The following is a 24,227-nucleotide window of genomic DNA, read 5'->3' as shown; positions in this document are numbered from 1 at the left end:
TATGTTCACACTACCCTTTGCTCGAGTTTACGTCTTTTGGTGGGGCTCCCCCTTTCATTTCTTCTTAGGAAGTTAGCGGTAAAGGCATCATAACTCGTCACCAGTAACAGTACTGCATAGGAATGCTCAATGAGCGACCTGACGACGTTCAATAATAGTCACTCCGTTGATTTTTGTTGTTTCCAATTAGAGCATGCGGGTAGTCCTACACCAGACATCTGAACTTTGCCTGTTGAATGCAAATGTCGCAAGATGGTTAAATGATAATCCATCACATACATCAGTAGTCGAGACGTCCTTAATGTGGAAAATCATTCATACCAGAACGATCTTTATTGAAACAAGGATATCTTCTCCTCGCGTATTTTTCCCAAAAGCACTCGCTCAACACACAGTTAAAATCTTTCTAACTGCCTCGTCTGCATTCACCCCTCTGTTATACCAAAAGTACTCGTAAATATTGTGTTGCAGATCTTACACCTTTTTCCACTAGTGACTCAATTTTACAATGCTTAATCGTATTTCATGATTCTCAGGTATGCAAAATCGAATGCCTAACTTTAAGGTGATAACTCGAACTTCAAATTCGAAAATGACAGTTGATACATGCACTGACAGCGTCGCACCGCGTTCACCAGTAAGGCGCCGGATTTCCGGCGGTGGGTGGCGTCTGGTCGGTGGCCGGTTACCGCTGCAGCGCGAGGAAACGCTCGAGTGTGAGCTGATCTGTTCGCGACGCAGCCATGAGCTGTCCTGCGGAATTGTTTCTGGAAGTACTTGTTATTGTTGGTGGGTAGAATGTGACGTGACTTATCTTCGACGTTTAATCAGACTCATAACTTTAGACGAGTGCCGAAATGTGGTAAAAAAAAATAAAAAATACAGTTGGACGCGAACAGGCGACTGTAAGTTTGGAATGCACGACTATTACCACTTTTTTTTGTAATCTCATTTTGTTCGTTATTGTTCGTGGCGGACGTCACCTGACGCCCGTTGAAGTTCGTTATTGATCCATTCACTCAGTTTTTTTTTATTACAGATGGCAGCTAACCCTCTGATCGAGCTATCGTGCCGGCACTACTAGACCACGGGCTCACACAAGCCAACAACAGCCCGGATGTAGGCAACACTTCCTCCTGATACTTCCGCATATTAAAGTGTTGCCAGATCGTGCAGATGGCCAGACTTATAGTTGTCAGGGGCGGTCAGTTTTATTGGCCACCTTAAGTGAACCATTCGGACTTACTCTCTGTGGCAGCCGGCCGGCTGTCAGTTTTTATGTCTAAGACTGTACATTACATCTGCCGATATATGTCCTACTCGCGTATTTCCTTCGTCGTGGGACTTTGTTTTAGAGTGTAAATATGCTAAGAGGGCTGTAGCTGTGTCTGAGTTTGTCTTGTATTTACAATGCTTCGGGTAGTTTCGTTGGGTTAAAAATTCAGTTGTTCCAATACTGTTGAAAGGTCACGTCATGTGTAGTTTCAGAATCACTTACGTAAAATTACACCCCTTAAGAACTGAGTTTTCGTAAGGAAATCGAAATTGTGTTTCACTCTAATACTCACCACCGATGCCATAATGGGGAATGATGATAGGAATCAGCTGTAGACTTCAAGTACAATTCGAATATGTAATATCTGTAAATCTTCCCACCAATTTCGAGTACCGATGTGCAACATTAGCGCGTTTAACACTAAGTGTATAGTTATATCGATTGAGGTAGGTAGTAATTGTGAAATGAACAATGCAGCCTACGTAACTGTCGACTTTGTTTATTATGAAACTATCAGATGATTTAGATGAGATATTCCGGTGGTATTACTGATTTTAGAAGGGAGTTCACATACAGAAAACAAACTTAGACACAAACAGTGCTCCACAGCAGAAAACCAAACAATATAAAATTATTGTTTGACGCAGGTCTTGCTGTTGAAAAGGGTACATCGATTTTCAAGTTCTTTTAATCGAAGGCAGTACAAGAAAGGAATTTCTAATTTGCCTAAATACGGAAGAAATTACGTACGAAAGAGTAGAGACACCATACACAACTACATTCGCGGGTTTTAGTCACATAAAATTATTAACCACCAGTCTTGATGAAACGATCATCAGGAACCAAAATTTGCATACATCAACCTGTATGGAAAAGTTCTTTTATGGCGTCTAAAATAAAATGTACGGAAAAAACGATGTCACTGAAATAGTAGAACGCGTTTCTACACTAAAACTGTCATATTCAGCTTCTATTATCGTGTGATGCCACGGTAAAGAACATTGTCATACAGGCAGACATAAATAACTTTATCGTATCTGATAATGATCAGTTGATGCAATGAGGACATCTTGGTAATTCTGAGATATGACTTTTCCGCATACGAACCACGTTTGGTGAACGAGTGGTATGAGGAAAAATAGCAGTTAAGAAAGAATAGCTCGGAGCATACCTGGTCAGCCACTACCTCAGTCAGTTTCTGACCGCTTGCCGGTCGTTTTCAGCTCCATTTTCTGTAATCTTGCCACGTAGCAAAAGAACTAAATTGGTGGCTCTCACCAGGAGCGAGGGTGGTTCTGTGATATTTGTGATATATCATTTCTATCTTTGATATTAAACTTGCCTAGCTACACAGGAAATGAAGTTGCTGATTGAGGGGAATATGTTACACATTTTAGATTTTTTTCATTAACATGCAAAGTTGTGCATCATGACACATTCCAGAATTGCCTACGTGAACACCATTTGCGAGTAACTTCTGGGTGGCATTCTGTGTCGTTATCATGTACTGGATGCGTCGCCGATCTCGCGAAAGGACACAGTAATACGTTTGAGATTTCCCACCAGCTGCTTTAAAGATTCCCTTATATGAAGGTGAGACGAGGTCCACTTCCTCATAGGCTCGAGGTAGAGAACAGAGTCCCCGTGCGACCTGACGACGGTAGGAAAGTGACAGAGTGGGGTGACAGAGGCGCTAGGGTTCAGACGTATATTTAGTGGGTGGGCGTCTGTGCATTATGCAGACCTTTATAACCAAGAGAAATTTTCACTCAAACGTCTAAATGGTGTCACGTCTCCAAATAAATCTTACGTCTATGAATTTCGTGTGAAATTAGTTCATTTTTCTGGATAATTTTCATGATATACATAAGTAAAAATATTCAGTGGCGTCCTATAAAAATTATACAAGTGGTCACTGTCATATAGCAGCCTCACTTTTTTTTGTCATGAGAGGTGAATGAACACGTAAAAGAGTTTACAGCCATACGCTACTTCTGTCATAAAGGACGAACATTACAAGATTAGAATTGAGTGGCTACTTATAGAGCAAACTGACAGCCCTTTCACGTCTTCGACAGTAATTTAGAGGAGGTAGTGATATTGCAGACTTATACTGATCTTACAAGATTGAATTTATCCGGCACTGCATCATGCGTGAATGCACGTCAAACGTTCAAACTCAATTGGCAGCATGTGGTGCCACATATGGAAGGCTACCTTTCCAAATCCCAGTAAACAAAAATGTATTATGAGGTATGACACTGATGTTTAGCTCAATAAAAGCCTACGCACTTAGTATTGCTCGTCGTATTACACGGTAACTACCACAATATGTGGATAAAAATCCTACGTCAAGACCGCTAAACTACCTTTACAGATTACTAGATTCTGCTTATTGATGAGCGATCTTCAGATCAATAAAAGTTAGCCTACTGCTCAATTGAGAGCGTATCAAATACCAGGTACTACAGACAGTCATAATCTATTAAGCTGAAAGCCGGCCGCGGTGGCCGTGCGGTTCTAGGCGCTTTAGTCCGGAATCACGGGACTGCTCCGGTCGGAGGTTCGAATCTTGTCTCGGGCATGGATGTGTGTGATGTCCTTAGTCTAGTTAGGTTTAAGTAGTTCTGAGTTCTAGGGGACTGACGACCTAAGATGTTAAGTCCCATAGTGCTCTGAGCCATTTGAGCCATATTAAGCTGAATTGTTCCTGTTGCCATTTACACAAGAAAGTAGGTCCTCACGTTTACACAATTTACAACGTTAGCCATATATACTGAAGCGCCAAAGAAACTGGCACACCTACGTAATACAGTGTAGGGCCAACGCGAGCACGCAGAAGTGCCGCAACACGACGTGGCACGGACTCCGTTTATGTCTAAAGTAGTGCTAGAGGGAACTGACACCATAAATCCTGAAGGACGCTCTACAAGTCCGAGAAAAAGTTTCGAAAAGATTAGAAGTGAAGTAACTAGGTGCTCTCGTTCTGAAATGTAGGCCTCCGTAGGAGATTAATTGCTCACTGCGATCGCGACATTAATGTACCTATCCGATTCCTCTGGATCAATAACCGCACACATTAATAGAAATAGACAAGCTCTGGATCAGAGAGCGTCGGATCGATCCCACCGCAGGATTTGACAGAATTTGGTGATCGTGGATCGACTAAAGTCCAGCAAAATGAGTGGGAGCAGCAACAACACGACCTATTATTTGGTCTCGTCATGTAAATACAGGAATCCTGATCGAAAAACTGCATATATTCTTAATACTTTTCAGTGAATATTCTACAGTCATAGGAATGAACAGAAGCATGATGGGCCTGGGAGAAAGCAAAAGAGTAATAGCACCGGGATTTTGCTATACACAGCGAGTTTACCTGCATACTGTAACGTATTCTGCTGCAGCGACAGCGGTCTCTATGGCGCACAGACCCGTCGTCAGGAAACAATAGCCCATTCTTCGTGCAGGCGGCAGCGCGACACGTGTCGTCTCTCAAGGCATCATCTCATGGGAGGTGAAACGTTCGCGGACGAGGAGTTGGTGACGTCAAAGCGTGGAATTCTACGTTCCACTATATTGCGGAGCTTGAAATGAAGAATCTGACACCTCAGTGTTTTGCCCCATGGAGAGGAACGTGGCCGATGAGATGGTGCATCGATTTTACATCACATACAGAACGTAGAGGACATCATATTATATTAAGTCATAATGTGATAAACTTCGTATTTCATGGGTTTTATATTATAGCGTACTTGGTATGAATATAAGATGTTTCAGTCACCAGTGCATTCATAAAACTCGTCGTTTTAGACAGACCTTGTTATGACAAAATGACAAGAAGCTACACATCGATCGTTAAAGGCTTTTCGTATTTGATGCTTTTTGTGTTACAACGTACCTGCTATGAAAGTGTACAGTATCAGTATTACAGCGCAATGATGTTTTATTAAACGCTCGTCAGTTTTGGTACGATTTTTCGTAGTCAAATATCAGCTAACGACTTTTGTAGTTTCTGCCTTTAGACATTCTGTACAAAACACGTGTTGCTCTCATGCTGAAGCTGTAGCATAGCTGTTAACGTCCTAGACTATGAATACGAAAGATGGTGTGTTCACATGTAGCTATTTAAAATGTTTCTTCACCGTTTGCTTTCTAAGAGAATCGAAGTTTCTCTGCAATAGTCGATGTTATTATTATTAATAATATTTCTCTCCATAGGCCAAGGACTAGAATGTTTCCCTAGTGACCAGAAATCTTAACGCGACTGTAGTCTATGTCAGAAACCACACACACGTTACTACCTGGTAGTTTTCGTTGTTATGAAATTTTGTGTAAATGATATACAGACTAACTCAGCTGCCCCACCTATTGGCTTTATGCAACCCACGACTCCTTCAAAAACAACGCATGAGATTTTCGTGTTCCCTCGCTCGCTACATGCAAACTATTAGTCATATAGAAACAATTAACAGGACCTTGTTGTAGGAAACTTAACAAAGCTGAATTTTGTGCTGGGATACGTTCTTCATGGATGCAGCGGTTTTCGAGTTATTCAAGAAAAAAGTGTTTGTAGGTCACTTTTGTAGGTTTATCTTGAATGGTTCGAAAATTACGACCTATAGTGAAAACGTATCCTAATACAAAATTTAACCCCATTAAATTGCCCTCAAAAAGGTCCTGTTCATTTTTCAGTAGGACTAATAGTTTGTGTGTAGTGGGCGAGAGAACATGAGAATCTTGTGTATGGTATATGAAGATGTTGTGGATTCCATAAAACCCATTGGTATGGTCAGCTGAATCATGGTTCAAATGGTTCAAATGGCTCTGAGCACTATGGGACTCAACATCTGTGGTCATCAGTCCCCTAGAACGTAGAACTACTTAAACCTAACTAACTGTAATGCATGCGATAATAGATGGACGAAGACATCTGACAGACAAGTTGTGTCCTGCTTTGCACTCATTTAAAAGCAGGTAAATGAAACAGTCAACGAACAGAACGCCTTACTGATTCAAAAGCAATACACTTATCTTTAGCTCTGTGCTGCTGCAGCTATGTGAGTGCATGTCACGTTAATTGAGGTTCATATACAGTAGAGCGGCTGAAGACAGTGAGCTCCATTAGCGCACTTGTCTGCAGATAGTGAACACGAAAGCTTACTGGAGCTACGACAAATACGTGTCCGCTGGAGGCCCTCGAAACTGTACATGTCAGCCCGAACTAGGCTTCACCGAGCGGCGGTATTCCGACACCGCCCTCTGAAGGCACATGTGGAACTCCGTCGCCTGTCTGCACTCGTGATGGAACTGTTGATACCCTCGTAGACAGGACAGAACTCAGGCTGGACTCCGACAGACCTGCGGGCAAATACTGACAGAACTGGAAATACTTGTCCCGTGTGGTGCCTCGTAACTATGGGAGGTGTGGCTTACAGCTTCTTCCTCACTGGCGCCTGGCGGTGCTGCTTCAACACACAGCGTCTCTGGGGAGGCCGGCTGACGATTTGCCCCAGGCGGTTATCAACGACACAGCACTTGTCACCATCAACAGTGTCACTGGCCCTGGTGCCGTGAGACACTGAACAGAGTTCATTTAATGTAGGACGCTGACGCAAGGTCTAATGATGAGGAACTTGATGTTCCATCCCTTCTACCATTACTGAGAAAATACTAGGGTGGTAATTTCTTCCACCTACCTGGACCAGATTACCTCCGAATCGACTGCCACCACGCAGGCACGTTTATATGAGGAAGAGAGAAACGATTGGTGGCATTTATAAGTTATTGAGGTACACTCCTGGAAATGGAAAAAAGAACACATTGACACCGGTGTGTCAGACCCCCCATACTTGCTCCGGACACTGCGAGAGGGCTGTACAAGCAATGATCACACGCACGGCACAGCGGACACACCAGGAACCGCGGTGTTGGCCGTCGAATGGCGCTAGCTGCGCAGCATTTGTGCACCGCCGCCGTCAGTGTCAGCCAGTTTGCCGTGGCATACGGAGCTCCATCGCAGTCTTTAACACTGGTAGCATGCCGCGACAGCGTGGACGTGAACCGTATGTGCAGTTGACGGACTTTGAGCGAGGGCGTATAGTGGGCATGCGGGAGGCCGGGTGGACGTACCGCCGAATTGCTCAACACGTGGGGCGTGAGGTCTCCACAGTACATCGATGTTGTCGCCAGTGGTCGGCGGAAGGTGCACGTGCCCGTCGACCTGGGACCGGACCGCAGCGACGCACGGATGCACGCCAAGACCGTAGGATCCTACGCAGTGCCGTAGGGGACCGCACCGCCACTTCCCAGCAAATTAGGGACACTGTTGCTCCTGGGGTATCGGCGAGGACCATTCGCAACCGTCTCCATGAAGCTGGGCTACGGTCCCGCACACCGTTTGGCCGTCTTCCGCTCACGCCCCAACATCGTGCAGCCCGCCTCCAGTGGTGTCGCGACAGGCGTGAATGGAGGGACGAATGGAGACGTGTCGTCTTCAGCGATGAGAGTCGCTTCTGCCTTGGTGCCAATGATGGTCGTATGCGTGTTTGGCGCCGTGCAGGTGAGCGCCACAATCAGGACTGCATACGACCGAGGCACACAGGGCCAACACCCGGCATCATGGTGTGGGGAGCGATCTCCTACACTGGCCGTACACCACTGGTGATCGTCGAGGGGACACTGAATAGTGCACGGTACATCCAAACCGTCATCGAACCCATCGTTCTACCATTCCTAGACCGGCAAGGGAACTTGCTGTTCCAACAGGACAATGCACGTCCGCATGTATCCCGTGCCACCCAACGTGCTCTAGAAGGTGTAAGTCAACTACCCTGGCCAGCAAGATCTCCGGATCTGTCCCCCATTGAGCATGTTTGGGACTGGCTGAAGCGTCGTCTCACGCGGTCTGCACGTCCAGCACGAACGCTGGTCCAACTGAGGCGCCAGGTGGAAATGGCATGGCAAGCCGTTCCACAGGACTACATCCAGCATCTCTACGATCGTCTCCATGGGAGAATAGCAGCCTGCATTGCTGCGAAGGGTGGATATACACTGTACTAGTGCCGACATTGTGCATGCTCTGTTGCCTGTGTCTATGTGCCTGTGGTTCTGTCAGTGTGATCATGTGATGTATCTGACCCCAGGAATGTGTCAATAAAGTTTCCCCTTCCTGGGACAATGAATTCACGGTGTTCTTATTTCAATTTCCAGGAGTGTAGATCCGGAGGGAATATTAGGAAGCTTGGAGTTGGGGGCATAAAACGGAATATATGGAGCAGATGGATCAGCTGGCTGGTGCGTTTCAACTTTGTAGAGTTGATGGAGAAAGTACAGAACTGATTCACGACGTATTACTGTAAACAGATGAAGATATTCGGTTGAGTAAGTTTTACAGTGACAAAAGAAGTGTGGTGTATCAGACAAGGAGCTATACGGCCAAAATAACTGATTGGGACAGCATAGATCTGTAGTATAAACATATGTGACACACATCCATGCCCGAGGCAGGATTCGAACCTGCGACCGTAGCGGTCACGCGGTTCCAGACTGACGTGCCTAGAACCTCACGGCCACACCGGCCGACAGCTGAATCATCCTGTATGCATGAAAGGTGGCAAGCCACTCTCTCACTTTGTTGCTTAGGTTAATATTTATATTTTAGGTAACGATCTCCGTGTTCCCCAGTACTATATTTGGCATGTGTGGGCTGTAGTGGAGGCCACAGAGAACAGGGATAAAGATGGATTGTAGGCCATAAATATTGTTTCCAGCGACCTATCTGTGCAAGTGATTCGGAGAAGCTGTGCTGTGTGAATTGTATCTGTAGAGGGCCTCGGGCCATGGCACTCCACTCTTCCCACTTACCATCATAGCAGGAGGGCGCTGGCTTGCAAAACATTTTACCTTGGCCAGAAGACAGGCAGTCACGAAGGCGATCAGATTAAGGAAAGTGGATGAAGGAAGCCAGTTAAGAGGAATGCCGTAATCTGAGCTTTTGTGCAAACGGCACGATGGTCATCAAACCATAAGCATTCTCATGTTAGAAGCTGGGACGATACGATAAGAGTGGCTGGTGCATGTGTTTAGTGGTGGCAGGACTGTAGCTCCCCTAAAGTGAGGAAGTCGCCAGATTCTTTTAGCGAGCAGAAAAGAAATATATATTCCACAGGCGCGACCGACCGGGAAGCTTAAAAGCCTTCTTTCTGAAATCTGAAATGGCCGGTCAGGAAAGATTAGATCTCTTCATAAATGAGGGACTGTGGACCCGTCCAGGTAGATGCATTGTACCGAAACATTGCCATGCTTATCTAGAGAACGATGTCTCACTAGTCTACAATCTTCTTTTCTCGGATAAGAGAAACCTTGAATCACTCATTGGCTCCCCTCAGCATATGCAAAGCAGAGGCAGGCACGTTCCTCCAGTGTTGGATGCCTGCTGCTGTTTCTGAATTGGCTACCAGGCCAGCAGAACTGTCAAGCGGGAGGATTCAATGAATGGAGGATAGTTAGATTGGTTTCTACAACGTGGAGGCGAATTTTTTCTGCTAATTCATCTCCAGTATGGGCTTGGTGGGAAGTGATTGTGATTCATTGTCTTCTTAGTCTTCTGGTCGTCCCCTGATGGAGAACTTCAGGCCTTTCCATAGTGGGTGAGACTTGCGGCATGCATCATGTTGTATATTAAGAGCCAGTGGCAGTTTCCAGCTGTACTGACAGTGGAACTGCGTATCATCTCGGACATATCGTGTGTCACGAGGGTGAATTTATTCATCCTGAGTCGACCGTCTGACGTTTGACAATTCCAGAATGCGCCGTCGTGGCTATGAGTCAAATTGGTTGGCCAGACCAAGGGACAGATGCACCTGACACTGTTATCTGCCGGGATTTCAGGGATCTGATATGGAGGTTTCCGCGTTCGAATAATCAGGACGCCAGTCCGGGTTTGGAAGAACCTTACAGCTGCCGCCGCGCTCCGCCTTTCGCCCACAGCGGGACGTTTCCTGCTGCCGCATGAATGAAGGTGAAACGGTAAAATATTGCTGCACCGGTCTAGCGTTGCTGAATGATATTCACAGCTCCCTGTTCTCCGTGAACCACAGTTTGTGGTGTACTTGTTCGTAGTTTATTGCACTTGAGTAGACCTTGGCCTCACAGTGGACTCATGCGAACGAAGTCCGATTGCATGGTAAAAGGGATTAATTCAGGGGAGAGCTTGTATGATATCCACCCCAATTACTGCTTTGACGAGCAAGCACCACACCTTTCCTGATTTATTTTTGTCATTTTTTTGTTTGAGTTATCAGCTGTGTTGTAGTTATAAAAGCATGAATAAAAAATTGTCATTACTTTTGAAAACTTAAATACGGCACTGTTCTCATTCATACTCCTCCAGCCATTCACTGTTTTCATTTTATTGTGATGATACACGCATACACCAGCAATTCAGAATGCAATAGTACTAAATTAGTTAATTTGATGATTAATTTGAGTTCTGAAAGTGAAAGCAGACTAAGATAACAAAAGTGCCATGAGTAAATTCACTAATTTCATACATAAAAATTAGAGACGTAGCTCACGATTTGAAGCCTGTTGAGAAGATAATTCTTCTCCATATGTAAGATTAATAACATTTAACATCACTTGGGCATATATTTATGATAAAGCAAGCGACCTCTTACAGTTGGCGACCCTTGGCCAGGTTCTCAATTCATGACACTTTTGTGAGGCAGTGCGTTATCTTGCGGAACAGGAGCGTGTTTTCCTTTTTTCCAAAGTGAGACTATGGCCCACTGAGAACATTTAGACTCGGTTTTGTATCTCAGAAATTTGTAATATGATGTGTTCATTTTATTTCCGTGTACGTACTGTCTGTGTCATCTAATTTGTTTTTCATTGTATCTTGTTTTTGATTTCTGCGCAACTTCTTTTCCCATGTTGTGTCTTTGGTAAAGGCATTGTGCAACCTTTTGTGGAACTAATTTGTTTATGGGGATGTGTACGACATTTTAGAGTGGGATTTGTTTCATGGGCTTAGGCATAAATGTGTGCATTATTTGAAGAAGTCAGAGTAGAGTTGTTGCGCGTGACGCATTTGAGCCGGAAGCTTGCGGAAGTAGCAATTGATCTGAATGCTTACGAGAAGAAAAGTTTGTGTGTGTAGTGAAAAGGGCTACGCACTATTGTCGACCAAAATGAAACACGAGCCAGTCATTGATGCAGACCGATATAGGACGGGGGAAGAAGCTCATTTAAATCACTCTGCAAACGGGGCACAAAAGTCAAATGCAGAGTATTCCGATGATGAGGGCTCAGTTCACTCAGGAAATGAAAGTGAAAACGATGCCGCGGTGGCAAGTCACGTTGATTCTGTAAATACGGAAAGAGGAACGGTCAGGGAAAGTAACAGTGCCATTTCGCAGGTAACGCGCCATAGAGCAGTTGAGTCGCGAGCGTCTAGTCGTCAGGACGTTACTGCAAGTGCACAATTAGAAAATTAGAACCGATCATCCAATTTACACAACAGGCAGAGACGAGACGACAGGAAAGGGAAGAAAAGAAACAACAGGAAGAAGACCAGAAACAGGAGATCCTCATTAATGAGGTTAGGACAATTCAGAAACTCTTCCATGTATATGCCTTGCTTTTATGAATTGCCTAATGTTTGTATCTTCTTGGTAAACTTCTTTTTCAATGAAATTGCGAAACGGGTCTCTTTCTTGAAACCCGTGTGATGAAGTACATTACTCAGAGTGCTACTAGTCAACATATCACCGAGAATATGGATATTATGCACCCACAAACTGACTTCAGAACCTATACTTTAAGTACATTCAATTTAAAACCGAAAATGTGATGGAGAGTTAGTTGAGCTAATGAATTACTTCTACTACTACGTATAGCAGATCGTTGTGTAACGTATGAATGTTCCTTTGCTAGCATTGGCGTGTTCAGGATCCTCTGCTCGTTTTTCTCCGCCATTCTTCGATGATCGCTGACACAGTTAACGCAAAATTTAATTTAATAACCAGACAAAGCACCAGTTTACAAAAAACTTACTAAAAATGGCTTTAATTTTAGATCAGTCACCAGGTTAGGCAAAAGAAGAAGAACAAGAGACGCGCGGAGTGGCCGCGCGGTTTGAGGCGCCATGTCACGGACTGCACGGCCCCTCCCGCTGGAGGTTCGAGTTCTCCCTCGGGCATCGGGGTTTGTGTTGTTCTTACTATAGGTTAGTTTCAGATAGTTTAAGTGTAAGCAGTTTGGTCCCTTATGACTTCACACACAGTTGAACATATGAACAACAACAAGAATTTATTACCTACGTAATGCTTCCTCAATAGCTGCCAAATGCAACAGACACTAGCAAATAATTAAAATGTTTATTTTGTAAAGTATTTCTCAGCTGCAGTGAGTATAAAAATATTTTTGCTGAAATCATTCCTAATGTTTTCTGGTCTGCAGCCTTATTGCATTGTGTGCTGGCGCAAACTGTTACCAATAGACTGGTCGGCAAAGACGAAGCTAAGATCGATAGTAGGCGGTGATTCAGCGCGACTATCACGAGAGAGGCCAGAGACACACCGACAATCAACACGCCGCAGTGCCCTCTCGACAGCATGCATTGAGGCCGCCGTCGCTGACTGGAGGGCTGGACTGAGTCACTCCTTCTGGTTTGGCGTCTGTTATTCACTCACAGAGACAGGATACGACAGTGGTGACTAGAGTGAGACTAAAGTTTGTAACAGCTTGATTACTGATATTGTATGCAAGAGGACTATTACTAATACGCTTGTACAACAAAACATGGATCCTATTCAAGATAAGTAACTGATTCATCTTCTTGTAAACAAAGAACCGCATTAGTCTGCGTGTGCATTTGTGTTATAGAAAGAGCATACCGGCCACCCATAAAACATCCTCTACCTTGCTTCCTTGTGGTACAAGACGCTACAGTGACGACGAGAATAATACAGTGACTATCGAAGTTAATCAACTTGGTAGACGACTTTGATCGCTTCTCTTGTGTTTTAGCTTGCAGAAGTGATCGTGTTTAAGTGTTTCTATTTGCTCCTTGTTGTTGTGTTGTTGCATGCATTCCAGGAGGGGAACCACAGAACTAACCAAATTTCCCTTTTCTGGGGCTTTGCTTGCTTTTTGCTATAACGTATTTGTGTAAACCATGAATTCCCCGCTACCTTCACCCCCTGTCCCCGCGCCTCAGCCACAGACGGCCAATGTGGTTGATGTAACACAAGCTTTTCGGTTTCAGAACTAACAAATTGCTACTCTACTGACGACGGTACAACTACTGGCTGCACACGCTGCGTAGGCCACACAACCACAACCGACCAAACAACCAGCCAACAAGTGCTGCCGACCAGTACACCAACGTTTCGGCAATTTAACGATTTCAGGGGAAGTGGTTTCCTCTGAAACCACCTATAATTTTCTCATTTTGTGGCAAAAGGGCAGTGGCTACAATTGGGGGGACCATTCAGCAGCCTAGTTGGTGCTGCCCTCTACCGGCTGTCACTGGAACTGCTTCAAAATCTGTAAATATGAGCAAGTAGTGAGGCTGTAAGTAGGCTGTTTAGGTTTTTTTATTGGTAACGCCACCTCTGTATGAAAATCACTGGCTGTGCTGTGTGCAGCCTGTGGCTGCTTTGCATTGTTGTAATACTCGCCACTGTAGTGTTAGGCAGCTGGCTGTGAACAGCGCGTAGCGTTGGGCAGTTGGAGGTGAGCCGCCAGCAGTGGTGGATGTGGGGAGAGAGATGGCGGAGTTTTGAAATTTGTAATGAACTGCTATATTTATATATGATGATATCAAGGTAAATACATTGTTTGTTCTCTATTAATATCTTTCATTTGCTAACTATCCCTATCAGTAGTTAGTGCCTTCAGTACTTTGAATCTTTTATTTAGCCGGCAGTAGTGGTGCTCGCTGTATTGCAGTAGCTTGAGCAGCGAAGATTTTTGTGAGGTAAGTGATTTGTGAAAGGTATAGTTTAATGTTAGTCAGGGCCATTCTTTTGTAGGGAATTCTGAAAGTCAGATTGCGTTGCGCTAACAAAATATTGTGTCAGTTTAAGCACAGTAGTGTACTATTATACAAAGGGGAAGTTTCATATGTCGATCCTTAGCCGAGGATACCTCACTGGAATCTTCTGATTTTTTTTCTTGTAGTTTGTGTAATTAGTGTAGCTTTTGTTTATTGCTAGCGCGTAATTATAGAGAGAATTTCCTTTGTAGTTGTAGTTTTTCATTGTTGTACAGTAAAACAGTTGTGGCATGCATGTAGATTTGCACCAAGTATTTCGCAGCTGCAATTAACTAGATATTATTTTCAGTGTTATGGTAATGTGTTCTCTTATTTTTGCTCTTCAAATTGTGTTTTTCTGTGTTGTCGTGTGAAATACTGTGACAATAATGGCGTGTGAAAAACATAATACTAGGCTCCAAAGTAAACTGAGAAATGACAGTAAAGACGAAAGCAGTGTGTTAGCGCCACCGAGTAATGAATTAACTAATGTTCAAAGTAGTAATTTGGTAATTGTGCATAGGGAAATGGAGCGGGCGTCTAATAATGGTGAAGACAGTGAAACAGGTAGTGAACAGGAAAGCATTATCGATCGATCGGTCGGCAACAGCTCGCCTCAGGAATCCGAAATGACAGGACACAAGTTTGCAAATACTGTAGATTCAGGTTTTGCGTCCTCACCGTTTTCTCAAATGAGTCAAGACACATTTTTCGCTTGTCAAAATATGAATGTTGCCGGTGCAAATTCACTGCCGAAAATCACTGAGGAACATGTTTCAGACACCAGTGCATTGTTATTACAGTTAATGCAACAAATGGGACAAAAGCTTGAAAAGTTAGACACAATGGAACAAAATCAGAGGCAAACACAGCAACAGTTATACACAATGGCACAAAATCAGAGGCAAACACAGCAACAGTTAGACACAGTGGAACAAAATCTTCAAAAGTTAGACACAATGGAACAAAATCAGAGACAAACACAGCAACAGCTTCAAAAGTTAGACTCATTGGAACAAACTCTTGAACAAACACGTGAAGATTTAACTACTGAGTTACATAACATTGAATTGAAATGTCAAAAAGTCTGTAATGACGTAAAAACACAAATTTGTGAGCATTTTCAACCTATTTTTTCGCGGCATGAAAATGCATTACAGAATCACGAAGCAGCCATAAAAGAACTGCAAACTATTGTTCATGAAAATCATGAGACCTTGCAAGCTAAATTTGACTCAGTTGCATCTACCGATTCGGTTACGCAACTTGCAAAAACTCAGGAAAACTTAAAGGACACAGTAGATACTCTGAAACTTGGTTCAGAAAAACACACTGAGGAAATAAGTACACTATCGGAGAAAGTAGCCGAACTTTCGGATCAGTTCACTAATTTATCTACGAAGGTAGATGATAATCTTAATGAAACAAAACCGGTAGTCTTTAATGACACAGAAGAGAGCGAGCAAATTAGGAAACTGAAACAAAATCTGAATCAACACCAAAGAGAAATCTGGGAAGTACAAGATCAGCTGACACAGGTAATACAAGAATTACGTGTTTCAGAGGACACTCGCGCCCCAATACGGGATGAGGGACTTAGAAATACGGAAAAGCCGCAAAATAATAACACAGGGCATTTCGGAAGTTATGAAAGAAATTGGCAATGTGCACCGAATTTTGAGATGGAACGGCCGACACGACCTAACAATGACCGATATGCTACTCGCCGACATGATGATTTTGACTATAAGCTGTTCATTACTACACGTAAATTCAAAACGTTTAAGAATTCTGCCAACGACATTCATCCACAAGCGTGGCTCCATCAATTCTCTCATTGTTTTCCTCCCAACTGGTCATTAGAACACAGATTAGAATTTATGTGTGGCTACTTAGAGAATGAACCAGCTGTAAGAATGCGATCGGTCATTCACGACTGCCACAGTGAAGGAGAATTTTACCATGCCTTCCTCTCAGCATATTGGTCTCAAGCCACACAAGACCGAGTAAAACATGGCATCATAATGATGAAACATTTCGAACAATCTGAATTCTCCAGTCTTGTGAAATATTTTGAAGACATGTTGCACAAGAATCAGTACCTGTCAAACCCATACAGCCCCTCAGAACTCATCCGCATTTGCTTAATCAAACTGCCTGAACATTTACGACATATTATTTTGGCAGGACGTTGCAAAGACGACATTGAAGCTTTTCAAGGTCTGCTACAAGAACTGGAAATTGACACTGACAATCGCGGAATGCAGGAGCACAACAATTACAGATCACATCCGTCGCAATTCCGCGATGAAAGAAATAATAACTGGACGCGACAAGGCTATTCTCACAACACAAATCGTGACCGAAACAGACACCACCCGTATGACAACCGTTGGCAGAGTAAAAATAATTACAGAGAAAGATCGCATTTCTATAGTAATGACTATCACAGAGACTACCAGAGAAACAGACAATATGGTAACCAGAACTATTATTATCAAGGGAGACAGAATACTTTCAGACGCAACAGTTCAGCGCGCAGTTACGATTCAGGGAGAAATTCTCCACCACATGACCGACAAGAAAGAAATTATGAAATCTACCGACATGACGACAGACGAGATATTCGTAACGACAGACCTGAATTGCATCAGAACTGGCGGGATTTAAACAGGGCAGGGCCTTCTCGTCAGAGTGAATATGTAGAAGTTAGGTCTCCTAATCCCAATAACGGCGCGCGCCAACAAAGAGACAGACAATGACTCGCACAAGCAGGCAGCCGTGTGCGCCCGCTGGCTCCGAGAAAAATAACATAAGACGCTAGCCTTGAGAAAAATTTTAGCATTCTTTACCGACGTATACCGCATGATAATTGCATTCAAGTTCAAACTCTGAGTACTATGAAGAGTAAAGGATTGCACCACACTTCACATGTAAAACCTTTTATTGAAAGATAATCTGCTTTTTAACTTAGTCTTCGCCATAAAATTTTTCACTGTACATTTCTAGTATGCTTTGTCAGACTTAGAATCTGTTAACATGCAACAATGTTTGAAGTTAAATATCCAATCAAGAGCCAAGAGAACTTATTTAAACAGAAATTACGAATGTATTGTTATAGTGAACAGACGACACAGTGTTATTGTGTGTGTGCATTCTTGCTTGTTTGTTGCACGATTACGTAACGACTATAAGGCTCACATACTTAGAACATTTACCAGTACTGGTAATGAGATTTTAGTGCAACATTTTGGTTTACTTGAAAATACATTATGGATTCAAGGTGCTTTCTGAGAGATACCAGATGACACAGTGGTTAGTTTATTTGACAGCTACACAACTATATCACGACGCTACTAATGTGTGACACAATTTACCTTGTTGCTTTTGCGGTGTATCTGTTTTATATCTGCACAGTTTTTCTGAATTCTTCTGGAAAGTAAAACATGTTTTAGTGGTAACTTTTGTGGTATAGCTCCAATGAGACAGCCTTTTCTGTAGCACAACAATACGTTACAATATAGTACTTTCTTGATCATGGTACGGTATGTAACAACTATGGTATCCATACGCAAAGCATTTCACTTTCGTTTATGATGAGGTAAGTATATTGACTTCAGCAGAACTTTGCTTACAGAGGACGATAACTACGTCACTTCCACAGAATTATCTTAAGCAAGACGCACATTTAGCACTACAGGAGACGCATTTGAGTAATTAATTTTGTACTTAAAACATTCATTTTTAAAGATTTTTGAATTACAAAGAAAATTTTCCGTGATACATTTCATCCCATTGCTGTAATCTGTAACACTTGAGGGTATAATTACATTAATCCTCAGGGGGGTACACGCCTACTTTGTGTGCCATGTGTTTGGCACGCACAAGGAGCCCTAGCTAATATGGTATTTGCTTATACAACTTTACACATCGGTACCATATTTCTCCAACACATAAATTACACAGCTATCTGATTATTTAACTGAGAGACAAACATTTTTTTTACTACGTCAGTGACAGATGTTTACGCAATTACACAGTTGGATAACTTCACACTTACGAAATTGCATTTTGTCTGTACTTCGTGAACTGTTCATATTTTTTCGGAACCATTGTGATACTATGAGAGCTTTGAATGATGTATTTGGTAAGGGAGCATGATTTTAAAGTACATTTGAGGTAGATGACACTTTTGACATGAGCAGAGAATTTTTTTAGGTTTAGAAACTATTGGAGGAAGCTACGACGATTTTGAGAGTTGACTGAGGTGTTACGATGTTATTTTTACGACGACGATGTGTATTATGCTGTTGAGGTATGTTTATGATCAATAAGCTGATGCTATATAAGGAATGTGATTACGTGTTTATATGTATATGAATAATGAATAGAAGTTAGGGACTATGGTTTGTGAAAAAGGTTGTTGGAAACCAAGAGTCGTACTTTAAGAGTTATGAAATGTGTGTATATGCGTGAATGTATCACAATGCTGGCGAAAACTTTTTGGACACTGTTATATTTATAGGATTTTGTTTCTACACATTTGCAACGCAAATTCTTGACCTGTGAAATATTTTAATATGAGACTGTCACTGTAGCGAAAACTGCTGTCGTCAATATTTCGGTATGAAAGGTAAGTGACCGTGACGTAATTCGTTGTGAGCGGCCAGGTGTGTCAGCCGCCTTGAGAAAAAGCCATTAGGTGGTAGAAAAAAAAATGGGGAGGCCATTATCCTCGCTATTGACATTCCTTTGTAGAAAGCATCGTAAATACGACACGCTAATAATAACTTGGAAACATTTTTACATCTGCACACCTGATTATGACAAGCGTCTTTCTACGAGAGTTGAGAGATTTTCTGTACTACCTTATGAAATGCCCTATGGCTAATGAATGATGTTTCATGCCTTCCTTTGTACATATTTACTCATTTTGTTTAATATCTAGTTTCTAGCTGCACCGCAGCATTGGTTAAAATAAAATTTAATATATGTACTAATATAGTTATTTTATGCCTACAGATCGAGTCAATAAGAAATTTATGATCTACTTCCAAGAAAACGAGGGCACATAAATAGACATTTCCCTTCACAGGAATTGCATAAATAATTTCTTTACGATTTGGTAACTTATCTGCTAGTGTAAGTTCTCGTGATGCATCACTCTAGTGTTAAGATGTGACATAGGTATTAGACATGGCCATTTTTAGTGTAATATTTTTTCTGCTTGAGCTATGTCATGTTTAGGTATAAGTTGCTGCTGTTTGCCAGGCATAGTGTTATTGAATTTGACTTTGTATTATTCTGTTAAGCCAGTTTTACTAATGATTTATTTTTATTGTTTGCTGCACATTGCCTTAGATTAGTTGTAATATTACAATTGCTTTGCTAATTTCTTAATGCTGCTTGCTTCGCTAATCTGCGTTTTTTTTCATTGCTGTTTATATTAATTGTTTTATGTGATGCTGCATTGCCTCGTCCCTTGGTATATATATCTGAGCTCAGTAGATTTAAGTTAGCTTAAGAGGGGGTAGACTATATAAGAAACTAACTGTGATGAATTTATAAGAAATGCATTGAGAAGCTAGCAGAAAATGGTTTGGGAAAAAAAAGGATACTGTACAGTGGAGAAAAACTATTTTTGACAGAGGATGTGAACAGAATATAGAAAACAGGCTTAGATAGGACTTTTGGGAATAATGATGAACGAAGGGAGATCTCCATGCAAAATACTGCAGTAAAACAAACCCTGTCCTTTCCTTTTGTGTTATCCCACTATGTGTTTGTGTACCCTTGTGTATTTGTTTTCTTCCTGTCTCTGTGTAGTTTCATAGAATTTTTTCTTCTTCTAATACTAAGCTACATTCACTACGATGAGGAATACTGTTATCCTCAAATATAATTGGCATTAATAATATGTTATTTACCTTGTAAATATGCTTAGACATTATTTATTTTGTTTTATTTTAATGCTCATGTGTGAAGTTGATGTTTCGAAAGAAATTCTGATCTTTTATGTATGTACTCATGTCATAATTCCTGTAACACTGATGTATATGTCTATTTCTATTCTTTTGTAAAGCCCCTATTACCACAAATGTTATCTGTATTGTTATGTTCTTTACTGATGTGTTTTGTACCTTTGTTATTGTGTTCTTATGTTATAAAATTGTAATTGACACCAGTTCATCAAATTAAGCAACTTGTAAGCTACATTTCACTGCACACGTTTCTATTGGTCATAGTATATGGACAATATGTGAGAAGTAGGGACTGTTAGTGTTTGCATGTGTGTTAATAATTCGGCAAGGGACTGGTTAACAGCATTGCTGGTTCTCAGGACAATTCAAAAACTTTGTGAGTGCACAAGTGGTGGTTATGGACTTGATCTATTATCCGCAAGACTCTTCAATGGTGATTGTGCACCTGGATAGTCACAACAGATGGCTGCTGGCCATCTCTACAAGGACTACAGTGGGTCTGCATCTTTGATGACCCACCAGTACCATTATCTCTACAAGGACTACAGTGGGTCTACCTCTTTGATGATCCATCAATACCATTATTTCCACAAGGACTGCAGTGGGTCTGCGCCTCTGGTGGCCCACCAATACCGTAATCTCTACCAGGACTACAGTGGCTCTGCTCTGTGATGACCTACCAAACGATATTCTTCAAAACTTCGATTGACTCCGCTGTGGGTTTGCTCTGTTGTGGCCCATTACCTGTCAGCATGTCAAGAGTCAGCACTGTCTTTCCGTTGGAAGGACAACACTACTTCTTCAAGACTGCATGGAAGTCCACTACTTCTGTGTGCATTTTCTTTTACTGCTCAGAATGTGAGAAAAATACTGCAATGTGATGAATGATCAGGACTGTCTTTATGGACTGTGAGAAGATTTTAGCTTTTGACCAACATTGTATCAATAAGTGTATGCATTTGATTTCTTTGTTATTGTAATTATGAAAAATTTTTTTCAAATCTGTATTGGGCACTGCCCAAACCAATTTGTAAAAATTTTTGTGAGGAGCATGGGGGCTATGTAAGTAGGCTGTTTAGGTTTTTTTTATTGGTAACGCCACCTCTGTATGAAAATCACTGGCTGTGCTGTGTGCAGCCTGTGGCTGCTTTGCATTGTTGTAATACTCGCCATTGTAGTGTTAGGCAGCTGGCTGTGAACAGCGCGTAGCGTTGGGCAGTTGGAGGTGAGCCGCCAGCAATGGTGGATGTGGGGAGAGAGATGGCGGAGTTTTGAAATTTGTAATGAACTGCTATATTTATATATGATGATATCAAGGTAAATACATTGTTTGTTCTCTATTAATATCTTTCATTTGCTAACTATCCCTATCAGTAGTTAGTGCCTTCAGTACTTTGAATCTTTTATTTAGCCAGCAGTAGTGGTGCTCGCTGTATTGCAGTAGCTTGAGTAGCGAAGATTTTTGTGAGGTAAGTGATTTGTGAAAGGTATAGTTTAATGTTAGTCAGGGCCATTCTTTTGTAGGGAATTCTGAAAGTCAGATTGCGTTGCGCTAACAAAATATTGTGTGTCAGTTTAAGCACAGTAGTGTACTATTATACAAAGGGGAAGTTTCAAGGCGAGTTGGATAGCCATTTTGTACTCTGTGCACGAACGTCTTTTTTCTCAAATTGTGACTGTACTCTTCTGTATTAGGTAACTTTTATGCATGTACTAAATGCAGACTACCGTTCTGTTTACATTAATACTATGTTTACTGCAATAATAACCAAAATAATGTTTTTATTTCTGTGAATGTTGTGGTGGTTCCATTTGAAACCACTGCTCCTGTAACGGCATCATTAGTAGGCGTGACGAATTTTTTTTCCCCAGTTTCACGTGATGTACTCTCACAGACTAAAGGATGAGGAAATTCTGGAGTGCCTTTTTGCAGATATTCCTTCAGATCCAGACTCACAGATTGACACTAGCAGTGACAGTGAAAGTGAAGTGCTAGCTGAAGATAGTGATCTGGCATTGCCTGCATCAAATGGAGAGACAAATGTGTAGTCACGTTGCTGCCTACAATTGATTCGGCTGTGTATGTTGAATAAGTCAGCCGTGAAGAAAAGGATGGAAAAATCACAAAGGTACCTTGCCCACAAATAGTGAAATCATATAATGCAAATATGGGATGTGTTGATAAGGCAGATACGATGAACAGTTTTTATGCAATAGACAGAAATCACGAAGGTGGTGGCTAAGATTATTTTGGTGTACAGTTGATATTTCTATTGGAAATGAATTTATTCTGTTTAGATTATGCAATCCAACAGCGAAGCAAGTGCTAAAGGATTTTCGAAGACGTGTTGCCGCAGGCATGATAGGCAGTAATGTCTTCAAAGGTAGTCCTGGCCATCCCAGTCCACCGTCAGAACCATCTGCAAAAAAATTCGAAACTGTTGTTCCCCAAGAGAAACGTATATCGGAAGCAAAACATCTGCCAAAACATGGAACCTCAAGGCGCTGTGTGCACTACAGCACAAAGAAAGAACCCCACAGAAGCAGATGGACATGTAGTCACTGCCAGGTAGCCTTATGCTTATCTGCAGAAAGTAATTGCTTTTTACTGTATCTTCAAAAGTGATGACATTTAGCGGGCAGTGGCTCCATTTGAAACCACCCTGTATGTGTTCAGTTGATGTATATTTCATTTAATTTTTACATTTTTCTGTCTCACTGTATGAAAATTAATACAATAAAAACAAGGAAAAATTAAAAATTATTTTTTTTTATTTTGCTCCTGAAAGGGTTAAGGAAACAGAAGAGGAGTGGATTGAATACCTGACTCAGTTTCAAGCACATTGTCAAAAAATGTTCACATGTGTGTGAATTCCTAAGGGACCAACCTGGTGAGGTCACTGGTCCCTAGACTTACACACTACTTAAACTAACTTATGCTAGGAACAACACACACACCCATGTCCGAGGGAGGACTCGACCCTCCGGCGGGAGAGGCCGCGCTGTCCGTGACATGGCGCCTCAAACTGGGCGGCAACTCCGCGCGACTCATTGTCAAGTTCATCGTGTTCAAGGTACAGTAAAGTTACAATACTTCCGTTCGACTGCGGGGACGCCTATGCTCAGGTTAATACAACCGCGTCTCCCGACGAACTCAGCTATGACCAAGTAGTCACTGCATTAACTCAATACTACGACCATTAAGTCCAAGTAGCTGCTGCTAGATGTCAGTTGTTTCGCTTGCAGCGATAGCAGGAACAGACGTACCGCCAGTGGTACACAGAATTAACGGGCATGACTACCATGATTTAATGATCTGCGATGCAGTAACATTCAGTGTCCCAGACAGTAGAATATGGGAACCGATCTTAAAGTACGCTGATCCATCATTTCCCCAAGTATTGCAAATCGTAGAGCAATATGATTCGGATGCCATAGCGGCCGATATGTTTGACCAGGCCCCGATTGGTCGGATCGAATCGCCCAAAGCTGCCGCAACAAAGAGCGCGTACACAGCCACGTGGACAACACGTAGACATGTAGGAGGCCATTTCGGAAAGAAGGTTCGATCGGTTGTAAATTGGAAATCATTGTGAAAATCAAAAATAGTTTATTTGCAACAGTTAGCTATAGCTTCCTACTACTTCTCTACATAGTCACCACTCCGATTTACACATTTGTGGTAGCGTTGTACCAACTTTCCAATGCCCTCGTCATAGAAGGCACACGCCTGTGCCTCCTGCCAACTCTTTACTCTGGTCTACAGCTAGTTGCTGTGCCAGGACATTGTCTTCAAAGCCAGCGGTTCACGTGAGCAGAGATGAAACTCAGGGAGAGTCAATTATGGGCTCTATTGTGAGCTAACACTTCCATCGGAAACACTAAAGAAAATCTTCATTGCTCCTTAGAGTGCGGTCGAGAATTGTCA

This window comes from Schistocerca nitens, chromosome 8 (assembly GCF_023898315.1).
Source record: "Schistocerca nitens isolate TAMUIC-IGC-003100 chromosome 8, iqSchNite1.1, whole genome shotgun sequence".
NCBI lineage: Eukaryota > Metazoa > Arthropoda > Insecta > Orthoptera > Acrididae > Schistocerca > Schistocerca nitens.
This window is presented reverse-complemented; position numbering follows the sequence as displayed.